Raw genomic sequence first — 16,802 nt, forward strand, 5'->3', positions numbered from 1 at the left:
TGAATATATTATTCATTTAAAATGATCTGTCATTTTTTTTGTACGGGGAAAATATGCATAAAAGAAGATTCGTGGTATTGGCACTTGGTATCGGTATCGATGACTACACAAATTTTGAATACTCGGTTTCGAAAAAAGAACTTACTGCTCCTTATCAGATGAAACTAAGACACAGCAATAAGGCAAATTAAATACATTGATCCCAGGGCAAAGCAATAAGGCGACTTGTTCAGATAACCTGCTTGCGTCCCCTCCCTTGAATGTGTCACCGATGGCCTTATCAAGCCCGGGGACAAATTACACGGCATTTCCACGTCCGGGTTGGACGTTTCCAGGGCAGACCGGAAATGAAGAGAGCTTACTCTTTAACCCAGCTTTTATTGTTGTTCATTGTGTGCTGTTGTTTTTTTGCCCGGCGTCAAGTTGAAAATGGCCGCCCGGCTGTTGTGATTCATTCACCGGCTCTTGTTTACACAAAACTCGTCACATTCGTTTAGAGAATCGTGCTAAAGGCTGCCGCAAATACTTTTTTTTTGTTTTGTTTTCGGCTTTTTCTGTCTTTATTGGGGGAGAGGGGGTAGTAAAAACAAATGATAAAAGCTGCAAGTTTACAAAATGTGTTGACGCTGTGTCTTTTGCAGTCATTGATATGTGCCAAGGGCTTATGTCGCACTGGTAACCACTTTTTATTTTATTTTTTTTTAATTCAAGATTGTCTACCTACACTTGATTTATCAGTCCAAATTCACTGTAATGACTTTTTTCTTCTTCTCCTTTTCACTGTAATGACTTATTGGTGCTCCCCAAAAAAATCCCATTAAAAACTGAAAAAAACATGAAATGATGTCCTCATGTAGAGCATGCAGCAACGTCAATTCCCGAGATAATAAGCTCGGTGATATTATTAGTTTCGGATAATGAAGTGTAAAAGGTTAAAAATCCTGTAAATGAAACTCAAATATAAATGTGTGTCAGGTTGAAACGCTTCTTCCATAACTACTGACTATGTTTCCAGAGGCTAACAATTTGTCATAAAGTATAAATAAGGGCGGGATTAAATGTCCCCGTTAAGGGTTAACGGAGGATTTCATTATGTTAATGTGAGTCAAAATCATAAAGTACAAGCAGAGGATTTACACAAGTTGTCACATTGATTCCGCAAATTATGCTTGTGCTCTACGCTTGCTCAAATGTTTTTTGGCAGGGCAGAGGGTAGTAAAAAATGATAAAGAGCTGTTTTCTCCCTTGCGAAATGTGTTGCCGCAGTGTCTCGTCGTCATTGATACAGTTGGGGCTTATGCCACACAAGTACCTTTTTTGTTTTGCCCGCTTCATGTATTGTGCAGAATTTCCAATCTTTGGTAATCCTCTTTAATGGCTCGTGCGTAGCAAAATATGCTAATGCTCGTCATGCTAAACATTTGTCTGGATGCCAGAATTTAGCATCATGTTCACCCTATTCTCTGGAAGCATTGTTGACATTGTGTTGCCACAAGGAAGTTGAATTGATTGTTTTTGTCATGCGGCTAACGTGGCGCCATCAAGTCAGGAAGTAAGCTAACTAGCAACACAAATGAACAGTTAGGCTAAACGGTGATCCAGTTTGTCTTTTCTCGATGGAGATGGTGCCTGCTCGCTTTATGCGGCAGTCGGCGAGGTGTGAAATCGCTTGGTTTTCACGACACTCGTTTGCCGTCTCAGGTTAAAGCTCAATGGGCCACTTTGGGGGGACATTGTAAAGCCTTTATTGAGAGCCTCAGACTTGACTTTTACAAATACACTAAACTGTGGAATGTTTTTAAGTTCTCGACAGTGGATGCTTTCAGATGTCCGACACAAATCTGACGTTCATCGTTTCAGTACTTTTATACACTTTGCGTTTGTGGAATGTAAACATCAACTAGTTTTTGTCCATATCAGAGGGCGGCCATTTTGTTTTGTACTGCCGCCTGTTGTCGACTGAAAATGACGTCACAGTTCTTAACTCCAAATTCGAAATCAGGGATTCATCATTCTTACGGCATTCATTTATACTCAAACTGTAACATGTGTTTATAAAACTGAAAGTACTGCCTTGTTTTGTCACAAGACGACTTAGTTTCTTACACCGCTCGGCAAACAAGTTCATTAAAACGAGACTCACATACACAATGAAATTATGTGGGGGGAAAATGGATCATCATGTTTCTGCAACAGAATTACAGTACAGACCAATTTAGAGTAACAATTTTTGGTCTTTTTTTTTTCCCAGGTGCTTGTTCAAAAATAATTGGACAACATTACTGTGATCGGTTGCCCTTTATGATTTGTTCCATTGAAGTACAACAAAAGCCTTGTGCTCATTCAAAATCCAACTTGACAATTTAATGATCACTCCTACCAGTTGGAAAAAAAACACTTTTAAATCATTGTTAGGCCGTCTTTTGTCCGCTTATGTGTTCTGTACGCAAGCCGACCATTCTGTTGTTCTGCTGCCAGTTAACCGCATTTAGTATTTCAACAAATTGCGCCACGCAGCTCGGCTACACTGCCAAATGGTGTGCACAATGAAATCAGAAGATTCATAGAGCCACCTGTGGAGGGATTACGCGAGTAATTAGCAAAGCTATAGGCTACTGAAAGGCTACTCCTCGAGATGGAGCCAAATGCCAAGTCTAATCCTCCTATGTGATTCATTCATTTCCCTGTAATGAAATGAGACAATGTTTCATCAGCAACACAGTCTGAAAGTCATCAATCTTGCGCCTATTTGCCAACTTCAAACTATCCCGCTTGATTTTTTTTTTCTCTCTCTCTCTCTCTCTGCGCTTTCAACCGTTTCAGCCGCTTTCCATCAGCAGATGGAGTTTGCTTAGTCGCCATGGAGATGGATGGGTCTGTCTGCATTTGTAAGCTAGTGCTTAACTTTAAGCCAACAAGGAAGAAGAAGTCCTATTAGTGTTGTGGATGTAGTTGGAGCTCTCACTGAGTACGCATGTTAACGAGTTTTTTTTTTCTTTCTTCTTCTATGAGAACTTTGCTAATGAGGACTGTTTGGAAGCACTACAAAAAGGAAGCCATATGCAAGGCGGAAAACAAACGTACAAGACAACAATTAACCTACATGAAAGATGTAAAGCGGAGAGCAAAATAGCAGCTTTTCGTTTTTAAGTCGCAATTTTCAACGCAAGTTGGTTTATTATTTAGATGAGCTTGATTCAATGTTATATTTTAATGAGTTATCTCTGGCCAATTGCTTTTGATTAAAACCGCATGAGGATGTTTGATGTTTGCAGAGCTTTGACCTACTCTGATTTTGGCTGTTGCTACATCAGATCCGAATCAGAACATCAGAATGATTTTTGTTTAAATAGAATGTAGCACGGGAGGTCTAGCAAACATATGGACAGTTAAAGGTACGCTGTATCATCAAAGCCGGTTCAATCCAGTCCAACAAACCACCTTCAAACCGATTTGAAACATTTTATATGAACTCAGTCTCAACTGGGTTGTCAACGCATTTATTTTTCTCTCTCTGTTTTAGCAATACCGTTGAGTTTAGCAGCGGCGTTAAATAGCTAATTAGACTTTACAACTGTCCTCCCTAGGATCTATAAAAACAGTTCTTCTGCAACGCATCTTTTTCTGTGTGATAGAAAGGCTTATCTCCAAGATTTCACGGTCAGTCAATGCCGAGCTACCCCGCAACTCTGTCAAAAAAAGAAGGTAATCGTCTAATCGGCGTGATTTGGCTGAAACCGTTTAGTCTCACTTGATGTAAAAAACCCTGCCAGTGCTGCTATGATTGATCTTAAACTAAAATCCAAACTTAAACCATCAACTTTGCTAGTTTCCAAACTAAAAGAAAAACTCTTAATGTTAGTCGGAAGGATTTCCTTCCTCTGCTCCACTGTGGCCTGACCTTCTTTGAGTCCGCTGGAGGGTAAACGGCTACAAGTGTCAATATCTGGGAAATGAAGCGCAGAGAAAGGTGACTTCCTTCAATATGCATGCTTTCAGTCAAATCCATAATTGATTGACTCTCCAAGACTTGTTTTGGTCCCTCGGGGGGTTGAAGGACGTCTGAGTTACCTTTTGGAGTCTGCTTCAGTGACAGCCTGCAGACAGAGGTAGAGTCGAATGGATTCATGGATGAATTGACTTGAGGAATGGATGATTGGCTCGCTGGATTTGAACTGACTTTGCAACCTAAGACTCACTTTAAATATGCATGCCACTGACGCTCCAATACTCGTGGACGGGCATGTTCCAGAATCTTTGAGTATAGGATTTATTCATCTAGAAGAAGACCAAGATATAGATCGCTATCACACTGGCACTATCTGCTGCCTTTGGATGAATCGTTCCTGGGGATATGTTGGCGCTGCAATCCAAATTTCATGACGCTCCATCAGCTAAAGCGGATTCAGCAGGGATTCGGTGACTTCCCTGTTTGTAGTCCCGCCGGTGGGAGATGGAGGCGCTCCCATGCCTGCCGTGAAACATCGTCACTGGAGCATGTCCCAGTCTTGCCCCGGGGCCACCTCCCGGCTGGACATTGCTTGGAACACCTCGCCATCTTGGAAGCCTCGGAAATACCGTAGAGATAACCTCAACTAGTTCTGACTGAGATACTCATCCTATTCCTTATGGGTGAGAACAGACACCCTACAAAGGATGCTCATTTCTCATGACGTGCACAACTTGAAATGTTAGAACCAAACTCGTGTTCGAATGGTCAAGGTCGAACAGAATCAAAGTCAAGGACCCGCGGAAGGGAGAAGAAACATTGAAAGGCGTCAACTGTAACATATGTAAAGTGAATTCAAAGCTTGCTACCATCCGTTCTATTCCGCCTCTACATTTACTTTGACGAAAAGACAACTCCAACGTTGCCATGCAAATGATTATAAAACAAACGAGAGGGGGAAAAGAACAAACAAAAAAAAGTCAATCTAATTGAGAGCAGTGACACCCTTAATGTCCAAGTGCCTCAACACATTGAGTTTCTGCCACATGACTAATTGGCTAATTAGGCATTTTCTTTCTTTACCGAGTTGTCGGAACAGGTGCTAGCATACGGTGAGCGGCTAATGAGCTAACTCTGATCGTTCTCATCAAAAATAACCAAACCTTCACTTCTTTAATGCAAGTAATAAGTATAAGCGGGATAATGACTCACCCGTTTGTCCAAAGTTGTATGGCATAGAGCCTATTTTTATGCTTTTTTAAAATCGCCGGTAGGAAAAATAAGAGCAAGTGAAGGTGCGAATACAAAGGAAGAGAGAAAGGAGGTTTACCAGCGGATGCTAGCCATGTTGGAGATTTAGTGAGCGGCTTCTCAGCTTTATCAACTCGTGCCAGATGACAATTTCAGTCCTGGAAATGGAGTTAGAAAGAAATCACTTGTTCATCCATTGTGGATGAGCGAATGTCTTATCGTAGCGTTGTAGCTGCTCTGCGGCGCAGGTGGCTTCGGGAGGAGTCCGCATCCACACATACACGAGAACTCAAATTATATCGAGGTAGAGGCACCGTGGCAGACTGTGAAATGAGTGTGACATTTATGGCGCCGCCAATTTTTCCTCCTCCCCTCGATTCATTCCTCGACATGCTAGCAACCGGCTGCGGAGCGAAGGGGACGGCAATGACTTTAAAAAAAAAAAATAAATAAAAAGGAAGCAAAATCCGTGCGGCATAAATTCTTCATTGGCTGGATGAGTAGCGGAAGGTGACATGCCCCAGGTCGCTACCCTCTGAATACAAATTGATATACAGTAGCGTCAAGTTAGCATGAGCGATTCTGTATTTGCATGGCGGCTCTGTGTGAGGCATATGCTAATCTCTCCTAGATTGTGACAAAGTATAGTTTAGTGACCTTGGCAGGTTTCTCCTCTTGCCGCTTGGCAGCAGAGGATAAGTAAATTACACTCCATCTTCATCTGGCCTTCTTTAACGTCAGCCTTCTTTTGTTGTGCTGGGATCCTTTCCAAAGACGTGTCAAAATACGATGCATTTTTCATCGCGTCCTCTCATGCCGCCCCCTCCTTTTCTCACTTTGTTCTCCTTTAGCTATGATGATGCAGTGAAATATTAATGACAGGACGCACGTTCATAGGCTTAGTATCCCCAAAGCTGGGTTTTTTTTTTTCTGTTGTTGCTTTTGCTTCCTTCCCGTTTGGTAATCAGATCAACATTCATTTCGCAGCCAAGGCCACCCAGTGAAGAAGGAGCAAGTTCATTGAATGAGATTATGACTGTATGACTGCTTCCCTTGTGTGTTGAGGAATATTGCCCTTCTTGCCCAGAAATACTGTCTAGGACAAAATCATGACTGCGCAATCGGTCCCGCTCGGGCAAGGCTTTTTTCTTCACTTATTTTCAAGCCGAACAGACCTCGGTGCTGTTGAGAAATAAAATAAAATACAAATTTAATACCATCCATCTGTTGAATATATTCTGTCTGACTGTAGGGATGAAATATTCCCCCCTCTCGTAAACACTGAACACCTGTCATTGTTGGCTATTTTCTGTCGCCACTAGGGGGCATAGTGCGAATTCAAAAAGATCGGAAACGGATGAATATCAATGTGCAACATTATTTATAGGGAGTTGAGGTGTTTAATTGATAACAGCATTCCTAGGAAATCACAATGTCCCGTCAGAATAACATGAAAACGCAGCGCATCGGTGTTGCATAACGTTTGCGAGGGCCTGTTGAAAGTCACGGGGCGACATTTTGGACCAGCTGCAGAGGCTGACTAATATGTGAATAAAGACTCTTGATAATAGTCTTGCAGAGGCAAAGGCATGAATCACTCTTTTAAAGTCAGTTGACCTTTCAGGATTTGAAAGAACAAAGTGCTGACAGCAGGGTTGACTTGCTTGGTGAATGGAAAGTCAAAATTCACTGCAACATTTTGTTGACGTCGACACGATCGGACTGGCAACCTTGACGTTTTTCACTTTTTTTATTTTTGGTGGCGCTTTGAAAGATATAAACGCAGATTCAACAAAGTTTTTTTTTTTTGCACTGCTTAACGCTACGCTTCTTTTCCTTAGGTGGTTGTTTCCGGTTAAATCCAGCCATCCACCGCGACCAGTGCCCCCTAGTGGCGAGTGGGCATTCAGCTGATCAGGATACTGATGTGACTCTCGCAATGGAAACCAGGGCTTGACTTGTGGTGAGTTAATTTGGGCGATTCTCAGCAGCTGCCTCCTTCAACCTTTAGCGGAAAGTGTTGCGTTAGCAGTGACGCATCAGCACATTCCAGCTGCAGCATATGCATATTCGAGATGGCCATTCATTACGGGGAAGACCGTCAAAGTGCAGGTGCCAGGACGGAATTAGGTCAGAATTACTCTTTTTTTTTTCTTTTTACCCTGCTCTGTCATCCAAGCCTTAGGAGTCATTTTGATCCAAAGTTTTGGGACGAAGCCAGAACTAAGATCTTCTTGTGGTTCCTAATAAAATAAACTTTGCCACGCCCCAATCTTCCGCAATGTTGACCTCTGCTGCGCTGGATTAAGGAATCAAATTGGCTGCGTTCGCTCCCACTAGGGCGCAAACGCCCCTTTTTTGCTCCGCTGAACATACCAAAAGAAAGAAAATCCCAACCTTGGGTTCTCCAACAATACATAAAAGAACGATTTTAAATGTAAACATTTAAAAGAGAGGCGTTACATTTTCATCCAGGTGGCCTCAAGAAGAAGAAGTTGATGCCTTCAGCTAGCTCCTAATCTAAAATATGTGATCCGTGTGGGTTAAGGACATTTGCTGGTGGAGTCTCTGAATTTGAAATGGGCCATAAAGCGCAGCCGTAGCTGACACTCAGGCCTTACATCATATCGCATGCGAGTGTTCATTAAATGCTGGCGCATGAGAGGATGGATTTAATGATCTGTGCTGTGTCTTCAGAGAGCCGTCAGCCGTGAAGAATTGGGCACATTTGAAGTGCACTGGTTACCTGTAGCCCCCCTCAGCATGTGTCTACTGGTGCCCCCCCCCCCTCTTCATGTGATTGGCACACAACTTGGGCGTCCACTGGTTTCATTAAGGGACCCGTGGGAAGCCGGCGAGTCAGCCTACCTCTGACCCGCCACGGACGGAAACTCGGCGAGAGGAAATTGCTCAGTGATAGGAACAAAGATCTCGGATGGCTCCCGCTTGCACTATGGTTCAAAGGGGATGGCCAGAACTGGCTAATTAGCCCTCTAGCGTTGCTGAGTCGGTCGGACATTATAGCCGGTTCCCGTATGAGTTTCTAGTAGCTTCAGTCGTTATGCCTAACCAAAAAGACCGTCGTTTTGTGATTTGTTTTAATATTTTAATGGTAATATTCTTTGGGTATCTTTTGGCCTGCTGTTCTTTGAAGAGGAATTTAATTCAAGTTGTCAAGTCTGTGGAGGCACGCGGCGCAACAACACAACTCCCCCCTCTCGTTCACGGCTGCGCGCACAACGTGATGCTAGCCCGCAGCCGTGAAAAGGCGCTCTAAGTAGATAGTGAAGCCAAGTTTGCGGGATGGCGGCACACGGCGAGGGAAGGGAAAAGGGGTCAAGTTATTAGCCTTCTCTATTCAACATTGCAGCTGCCTGCCTGCCGTCTTCCTGCCTTGTGTTCTTTTGGGCCGCTTCTCTGTCTTGGAATATCAAGGCTAGCCGTTTCTCTTTCGGGTCAACAGCACTCGTCGCCGTGTTAAGACACCGTAGAGATGAGCTTTGCCTTTCACCTTATATATATTGTCTGATGCCATTTCATATATACCGGATCCGTTTGAAACGGCCAAGTACAGTGGAAGCCCTGAAGGGGAAAGCCCGAGTTACGGTTTCAAACAGCAGACTACAGTTAGCGTTTTCAAGGTATGCTTGGCGTTTTCAAGGTATGCTTGGCGTTTCAAAGTGTGGTTTGAAGCCAGGAAGCGGATTTCAAAGTGGGCTTCCAAGTTAATGTCGGGCTTTCAGAGGAGTGTCTCTCGCCTCTCGCTGATTTTAAAATTAAGGTTTTAAAGTAGGGTCTCATACCTGGGTTAGGGTTGGGTTAGGGTTTTTCCATGTGGTGCAAGAATGTCAAACTATGGCCCGCGGGCCAAATTTGGCCCGCAAACACAAATTGTGCATCGACTTTGTGTCAAATTGTCTTCACTTTTAAAAAAAATCTAGATGTTTCTAGCAATTTTTATTACCGTTCATTTGACAGTCAAAATGGCCTTCCGAAGGAAACTAATTATAATAATCTATTTGTCGGTATTCAAAGTAATGGTTCAAACCTGGGTTAGGCTCGACGCTTATGTGCTTGTGACAGATAAGAATGTTGAAATATTTTCAATTTAAAAGCCGCTAGATAAAGCGCAATGCCGCACGTTTCTCTTTTTGGCGGGTTGAGTGTATATGAGGAAACATCAAAGGCGCCCGCATGCAAAGCGCAAGTCAGCTGTAATGTTTTCGTACGGGCAGGCGGCTGGCTCCCAGACAAGACATATTCTTCTTGACACAGGCCAGCTCATAGTCGATTGATTCTTTTATCCATCATACGCTTTCTGGAGTTGGTGGGGGTGGTGAGGCATTGTTAACACACACGCCCTCCCCCCCCTTGGGGCAGTTTGTTTTGTTTTGCTACGTCAAATGATCCCCGCATTGCACACAAAAACGCGTGCGGGCGGGGAGCTTGCACGTGCTCATTAGTTATTGCTGACTTCTAGACTCCATTTACATTATTTTCCCAAAATAGCATAATCAGGGCTTTTATTTTCTTGACTGAGTATAAACAAGACTCCCAGAGCGGGAGGGAATGGGGGGAGACTCTCATGTGGGTGTCAAGCCTGGAGTTTAGTCAATAACAAGTACAGTTGCTTTCACTTAAGGGACTTGAGAGCTGCTCTTGAAAACAATATGAGCTTCCTGGAAGACGAAACATTCTAGTTTTTCCCAGTTGAGTTTTCAAGTTTGGGTTTGGGGCTCAAATTATGGTTGAAAGGCAAAGTTGGAGATTCAAGTTAGAGGTTCAAGCCCTGGTTGGGATATTGAAAATATATGAGGCTTTGAAGCTTGGCTTGGAATTTCCCATTAGGGTTTCAAGACTCAATTAGGATTGTTTTTTTTGTTTTTTTTTAACTGCAATTCGCTTTGGCTATTCGGGCCGGATAGAAGGAGGCGGCAATGGCGTAAAGGGCTCCTGGCAGCGCAATGAGCAGCCTTGGATGGAGCATTAACGGACAGAGCTGCTCTTAAAGTGGCGTAATGGCGGAAAATAGAAAAATAGCCCAACCCTTGCTCGTCTTCATCTCGTTCACTTTGGATTTTTTATGGTTGGATTTGATCAGCGGGAATACCTGAAACTAATCAAGCTTATCTATTATTCATAGATTTTGTTATGGTGGCCGCTAATTGGCCGGCGAGCCCTTCATTTCCCCCGCTTGTAATGAGCGGACGGATCACACACCTGGTGCAAGCCGAAATAAATAAATAAATATGATGAAATTGCCAAGCTGGCGACTCAATTTAGAATTTGTCACTTAAGGCGAGAGGCTTTTATTTCAAAAGAAAACTTGTTCGATTGGTTATTTTATTGCGACCATTTGTGCCGAAGAAGCGTCCAAATTGGACGCTAATTGAAATGCTATTTGAACAAGTGGAAAACAAATTCGGGCAGCGCGGTGGTATGGTGGGTAGCGTGGCTGCTTTACAGTTGCGCAGCTCTGGGTTTGAATCTTGGTTCAAGCGCTCCTGTCTGGAGTTTAGCTTTAATAATAAAATAAAATAAATTATAAAATATATATTTTTAGATTAATATAAGAAATATTTAAATAATTTATAAATAAAATGTTGATCGGTGTGACGGACTGTAAATGGTTGGCTCCGTGTGTTTTGCAACCATTCCAGGATTTGTGCCGTCTCTTGCCCAAATTTGGGCAGTTTTGGGGCTTTTTTTTGTTACACTTGAGCTCATGTTCATTTGATACAACGTTTTGGATGAACTCGTTTATGAGTCGTGATTAAATGCTGCAACCCAATTCATTGTGCCGTTCCTTTTGATGTGTTTCTTAACAACAGATTAAAAATGAAAAACAGCTATCAAATCATTTTTTCTTCTAAACAAGGCAGCAAAACGGCACTCCGAGGGAATTGGATGTGACATGCCAACGTTTCGTTTGGAATTGCTTAGAATTGCGCGGCATTTTGGACCGCCTTTTCGATTTAGTGGCCAATTCATCAAAGGCGCTAATTAACTAGCAACAGACATTGAAAGAAAATGTCTGATAATGTCATTTCCGTCAAACGGCTTGTGATCTAATTATTTGTAGGCCCGCCGGCAGCACAGTGATGACTTCGCAATGAACTCGTTCGCTCTACGTCATACTCGACCGAATAAATGTGTCACAGCAACAATATGTGATGATTCGGCCTTAAAACGCTTCACGTCGACACGATTTCAGTATTTCTATCATCTATTGTGTAGCGGACTCTTCAAGTTGTATTGGCTTCTATGCTAACATCGTGGGCTACGTTTGTTGTCACCGACGTACATAAGACTTAGCTCTACTACTACTAAAAGTGATTCACAAATGTATGCGGTTCAGAAAATGGATGGATGGATTTGACTTTCTAAAAAATAATTTATTCAACCACTGTAAAGGGAAAGGAAAAAAAAGCACTCGCACTTTAGTGTACTTTTGAAGTTGATTTCACATAGGTAGCAAAAGAAGAAAATAATTACTCGACTCCTTACGACTCCTTTATGAAAATAGTATTGGCCATTATTACAGCCGGGGTGAGAAAAAAAATTATTTCTTACTCTGACTTTATGAAAAGTAGTTAAGTTCACTTGAGCACAAAACAACCAAACAATTATTCTTTTTTACCGCTACTTTCTAACCAAGCAGCATATCTAATTTTTTTTAGAGTGCAATAACCGTTTTCCGATGACTGATTGCCCCCCCTCACCCTCCCCTCCGTGCTTAGGAATATTTTGTTTTTATTTTAATGAGACGACAACAATTAATTTTCACGAGGTCAAAATGGCCGTTTGTGTCTGATGTTAATCCATTACTTGCTAATGACAAATCAGCCTTAATTATCTTTGTGCACATAGACGATGCCAAAGAGTGAAAAAGGATCGGAACTAAATAAGATTCATTGTCAAACGACCGAGAGCTTTGTCAAAAGCGGGAGTGTAAATAAGTGTCACGTTGCAAATGACATTTTTTCTCCGGCGGCGTCAGGCTGAGGAGTCACAATTTTTGCACGTGTCGAGCGACATTTGTATGTACGGCGGAAATAGCTCATTAGCATCTTCTTCTGCTCCGTTGAGCATGGTGCGTTAGACTGAACAAATTTCCAAGTTGTGAGCACATTAGTGGGTAATGTGCAAAGATGCGATCGTAGAGTTGGAAATTACAAGGTTGGTAACAACAACAACAAAATTCAAGATATGTTTCAACTTTGATTGTTTTAGTGAACATTATAACATTCTCAAAATTACAGGTACTGTAGGGTAACCACTTAAATGTAAAAATATATTCTTTGTTGAAAGCTGAAACGCATCTTGATTTTTCCCATTTTTTATTGTTTTCAAGTGCAATAATAATAATCATTTAACCAATGATAGGTTAACACTTTGCATTAAAATAAAAAATGAAAAAAAGTGAAAATAATTTCATTGAAATGTAAATAATATAGCATGATGTATGTTTACTAAGCTTAGTGGTTAGAATAAATAAACCTAAGTTAAATAATAATAATAATACAACCCTAACTACAAATGTAAACATCAACATCATATATTTTGTGAAATTCCTAATTGTCATTTTATTTGTAGTAACTTTTATTATAGTGGTACAGCAAGCTTTTACAAAATGTTACTTTAAACATTGCCTGTAAGCTAGGCAAAGTTCCTAAAAGCAGACCGTATTTTCATAAAAGAAAGCAAAACGATCTATTTGTGGCTTATTTCAGGCCCCCTGTATCGCTTTGTGTCGTTACGCCAATGCAAGAGACAAAACCCCGCAGTGTGAAAGCCGTCTGGATATAAAATAATGTCAAAGTGTGTCACCTCATTATCTACCCCACGCAGTCCTCTCTGTATCAATTAAGTTCTTTATAATAAGAATAGATTTACGCTACCTTCATTCTCACTGGCTGCGCATCTCGAGTGCGTAGAGCGGAACGGAGGCTTTACGCAAACGAGAACATTGGATATTTACTTTAGGTTTGACGCGGGGAATAAAATGATGCACGAGAAGCGAGATTTGAACAGCGGGGTCCCTAATGGAAAAACATGGTGTCTCCTGTGTGGAGTTCATTTGATTCGCAGCATATATAATACAGGTCTACGGGTGTGTGGGTGTGTTTTGTGTCTCAAGAGGGGTGAGATGAAACGTAGAGCAGACAAAAGTATTAAAGGAGTAAATTGTAGTGGTTGGACTTTGAAACAACAAGGAGGTGATTTTTTTTTTTTTTTATTACCATGGCAATTATATACAGTAGTCTGTTAGGGTTCACTGGCGGAGCTAGAGGAGGGCAGTCGGGGCACCAACCCCCAGGTAATTGACTTTTGGGTATTTTCAGATTTTTTTTTTTTTCTTCAACATTTCCACCCGTATCTCGTAGGAAGCATATAATGAATCTTCATCTGCCTTTTCTGAGGATTTTATTTATGTTTGTTTTGCAGACCAAAAAATGGGGGGAAAAAAAATCCTGGCTCCTCCACTGTGCCTGTGCTAAGTGGAAAATCATTTATGGAAAGATTTTTGAAGCGATTCTATGCTGCAGCTCGTTAGTGCCGCCTTATTGCCGTTTCAACTGGTCACATTGCGCTGAGGTACTTGTCGGCTGTGCCACCGTGTATTAAAATTGACCAGCCATCTGAAAATGTCTTGATAAAATTGAGCTGTGCACAGAATATCAATAGCAAAGATTTCATACTTGTGTTCATAAATCAGGATTTGTATGATTATTGCATCGTTCTATAAGATGCTGCTGTGGGAGGCCACAAATTGAAGCAGAAAGCAATCAGGTACAATCCACACATGAATGACACAATTTGAAATCTTGCACTGTTTTTGAGAATAACTCAGTCCAGAAATAGAGATGAGAACTGCACCGGGCTCCGTGTCATTCACCGTGCCTTTGCGTCCTTGTTATCGACTCCTGCTGTTATCATGCCCGCTCTCTTATTTTAACGCCTGCCCCTTCAATAGTGTGCGATTCTTCAGCAATTTCTCTGAAGGGTTCAATGAGCCTCAGCTTCACCGTGCACGTTGCAGGAATGTAATGTCAGGAATCAGATATGAAGGTGTCTATTAGAAGGCTTTGCAATACCGCGCGTGTACAACGGAAGCTCAAGGTTGATTGATTTGGAGGGCTGATAAAAAATAAATTATTAGGGGAAATGAGATTCTAGAAGTGCACAAAAAGGCCCAAGTAGCATTGTCCGCGTCAGATCTCTAAGTGTGTAACTGTCATGATAACAGGAAATGGAACTTCCTTTCAGCTAAAGCAAAAAATAGATTCTTCCGTGAGTAGACAATTTGGTGACAAACACATTGGATCGAATAAGTGAGCCGTTCAGAGTCTGCGGTGTGAACGTAGCCTGTTTGTTCAAATCATAATTCTGGCTCAGCCAGGAAAGTAATCTGCGCAGCAAAGTGACGCGGCCCGTCTGGAACAACAGCATCGCTAATCATCATCCTCATGACTCGCGGGGGCCGTGTGAGCGGAATCGGAATCTTGGCCTGTTGCTATGAGACTCTAAGTCGGGCTCACATGCCGGACGGAGCGAGCTCATTAGCATGCAAATCGACATTATTCAAGCTTGATTACGTAGACACACTAGGCAGAGAGCGAAATTTGGAAATGACTGAGGAAACAGGTGACTTATTCGAATTACCTAACTGGGTAAAATGAGACGCAATCATTCTAATTCATTTACTCCATATTTGCATATTTTAAGCTGCGGTAACTCGTTGATTTGCTGTTGGGTTTTTTGTGTGTGACAATTGCGGTCATGCATATGTGTGGAATACTAATACTCTACTAATACTAATCAACATCCCAAAAAGGCAGCCATGTTGGAATTAGCACAGTGGCTAACTTTCACTTATCGAAATATGGGGTTTGGTGTAACTGCTCGCCCCTCCCCTCTCTGCTGTAGGTAACTGCAACCTTGACTTTTTTAAAACCGCGGTGAACCGTGGAAACCGATAAATCAGTCTGTGAGTAGTACACAAGAACGTTAAACGAGCTGCTAACCGTATAAACGACATCTGTGAACGAGCGGAACAACCTGGAACCTGCCGTGGAGGAGGAGTTTCGTGCAAAGAAAACAAAGCAGCCCGAATACAATTCTGCAGGTAAACATGTTGGCGTTGGAGTCACTCCTTTCCGCTTTCTTGCATGGGAATGATTAATACTGTCAATTATGGGTGTCTTAATTGTGAGAGTAGGGTATTCAAATGGAAAAGAACAGGCTGGCAATTAATTAGGCGCATGTTTATTCAATAAATCTCCTACCTTGTGTCTGGAAGAGAACATAATTACCAAGGTCACCAAGGTTTAAGTGTCTCATTGATAGATTTCAGTGCAAATGCAGGCGCATTTTTTCATATCGACGTAATTAGAATATGCAAATTCGACGCCCCGTTTACGTTAGTCCGCCTCTCCCCCGCCCGCTTTTTAAAACGAACGAGACGCGGTCAGAAATGACCCGAAGCGCACGGGGTCCGTTGAAAAGGACGAAGCGGAGCTGTCAATTAGGCCGCCATCCTGACGGGGGAGGGTCACGGCGAAGCACAGTTCAACGTCGGCGCCATCTAATTGCTGACAATGTCACCCTCCGTAGTGTTACGTTTGTCTGCAGGAAGCTACATTATTTGTCGATAAAGTTTTCAATGTCACATTCCCAACTGTGGCAAGCTTAAACTTTCTTTCAGATTTGCCAATACTGGAAATGTGAGGCAAGTAGTGACAGTGATGACGCATGTGCCCATGATATTTTTGACTCTGTGGATTTTTTCCCAGTCATCTTACGTATTTCTAGAGTCATCAACAAATTAGCCCCAGGAGCTATCGGATCAATCGTATGTCATGTCATCCATTTTACTGTGGACTATTTTTTTCCCACCCTGTGGATTATTTTGTTGCACCAGAGGGAGAAATAATGAAAAGAACATAGAATTAGTATTGAAGAATTATTATCTTTGTCAAGGCTCAATTTGTTTTGCTCTTGCTTGTATTGGATCTCAGGATGAATACATTGTGTGTGTTGTCACGCCATACAAACGATGCCGCTGCCCATGAAGGATTTTAAAGCTCTTCATTATTTAATATCTCTGGCTGCATCCCCGACGTAATCCGCAGCATTAGATACACGTGGGTAGCCAAGCAAAAACCTTCTTGGAAATCCAGTCACTGGTGATTTTGTGGTATTGTGAAAATGCATTTCCATTCGAGTCCAGTGTCGTTTTGAAAAATGCAGCAGGAGATATTTGTGACCATAATAGACTCAGACATTTGGTTCTATTTATTTATTTATTTGTTTATTTATTTGTTTGTTTGTGTATTTATTTATCTATCTTGAGGCAACCTTGTCAGCCATATCGGATTGCCCCGATCGATTCCCTCCTGTTTATGACGAGCTTTTGAAGTGCTATTCAAATCGACGGCATGTTTACTAGCTGCGCTTCTCTGCCCGTTTTTAAAAATGAATGCGTTAAGCGTAAAAAACCCCGATAACAAGACGCCCAAGCGTGTACCATCTGACACGGAACGCGTGTTTGCTGTCGGCGTCTTTTCAGAGCGCTAACGCATCCTCGCTTAATGGGCTG

The 16,802-nt window shown here is 42.1% G+C and overlaps 1 protein-coding gene across 1 annotated transcript in view; it reads left to right on the plus strand.

Moving 5' to 3' along the window:
* The window catches only part of lrfn1 (leucine rich repeat and fibronectin type III domain containing 1), an 80,028-nt gene that overhangs the window by 56,045 nt on the left and 7,181 nt on the right, over positions 1–16,802 (plus strand). The window contains exon 2 of the mRNA XM_037267637.1: positions 7,042–7,163. The gene's annotated coding sequence lies outside the window, so the exon portion shown is untranslated. The remainder of the gene's footprint in view (positions 1–7,041; positions 7,164–16,802) is intronic.

This window comes from Syngnathus acus, chromosome 13 (assembly GCF_901709675.1).
Source record: "Syngnathus acus chromosome 13, fSynAcu1.2, whole genome shotgun sequence".
In the NCBI taxonomy this organism is placed as follows: domain Eukaryota; kingdom Metazoa; phylum Chordata; class Actinopteri; order Syngnathiformes; family Syngnathidae; genus Syngnathus; species Syngnathus acus.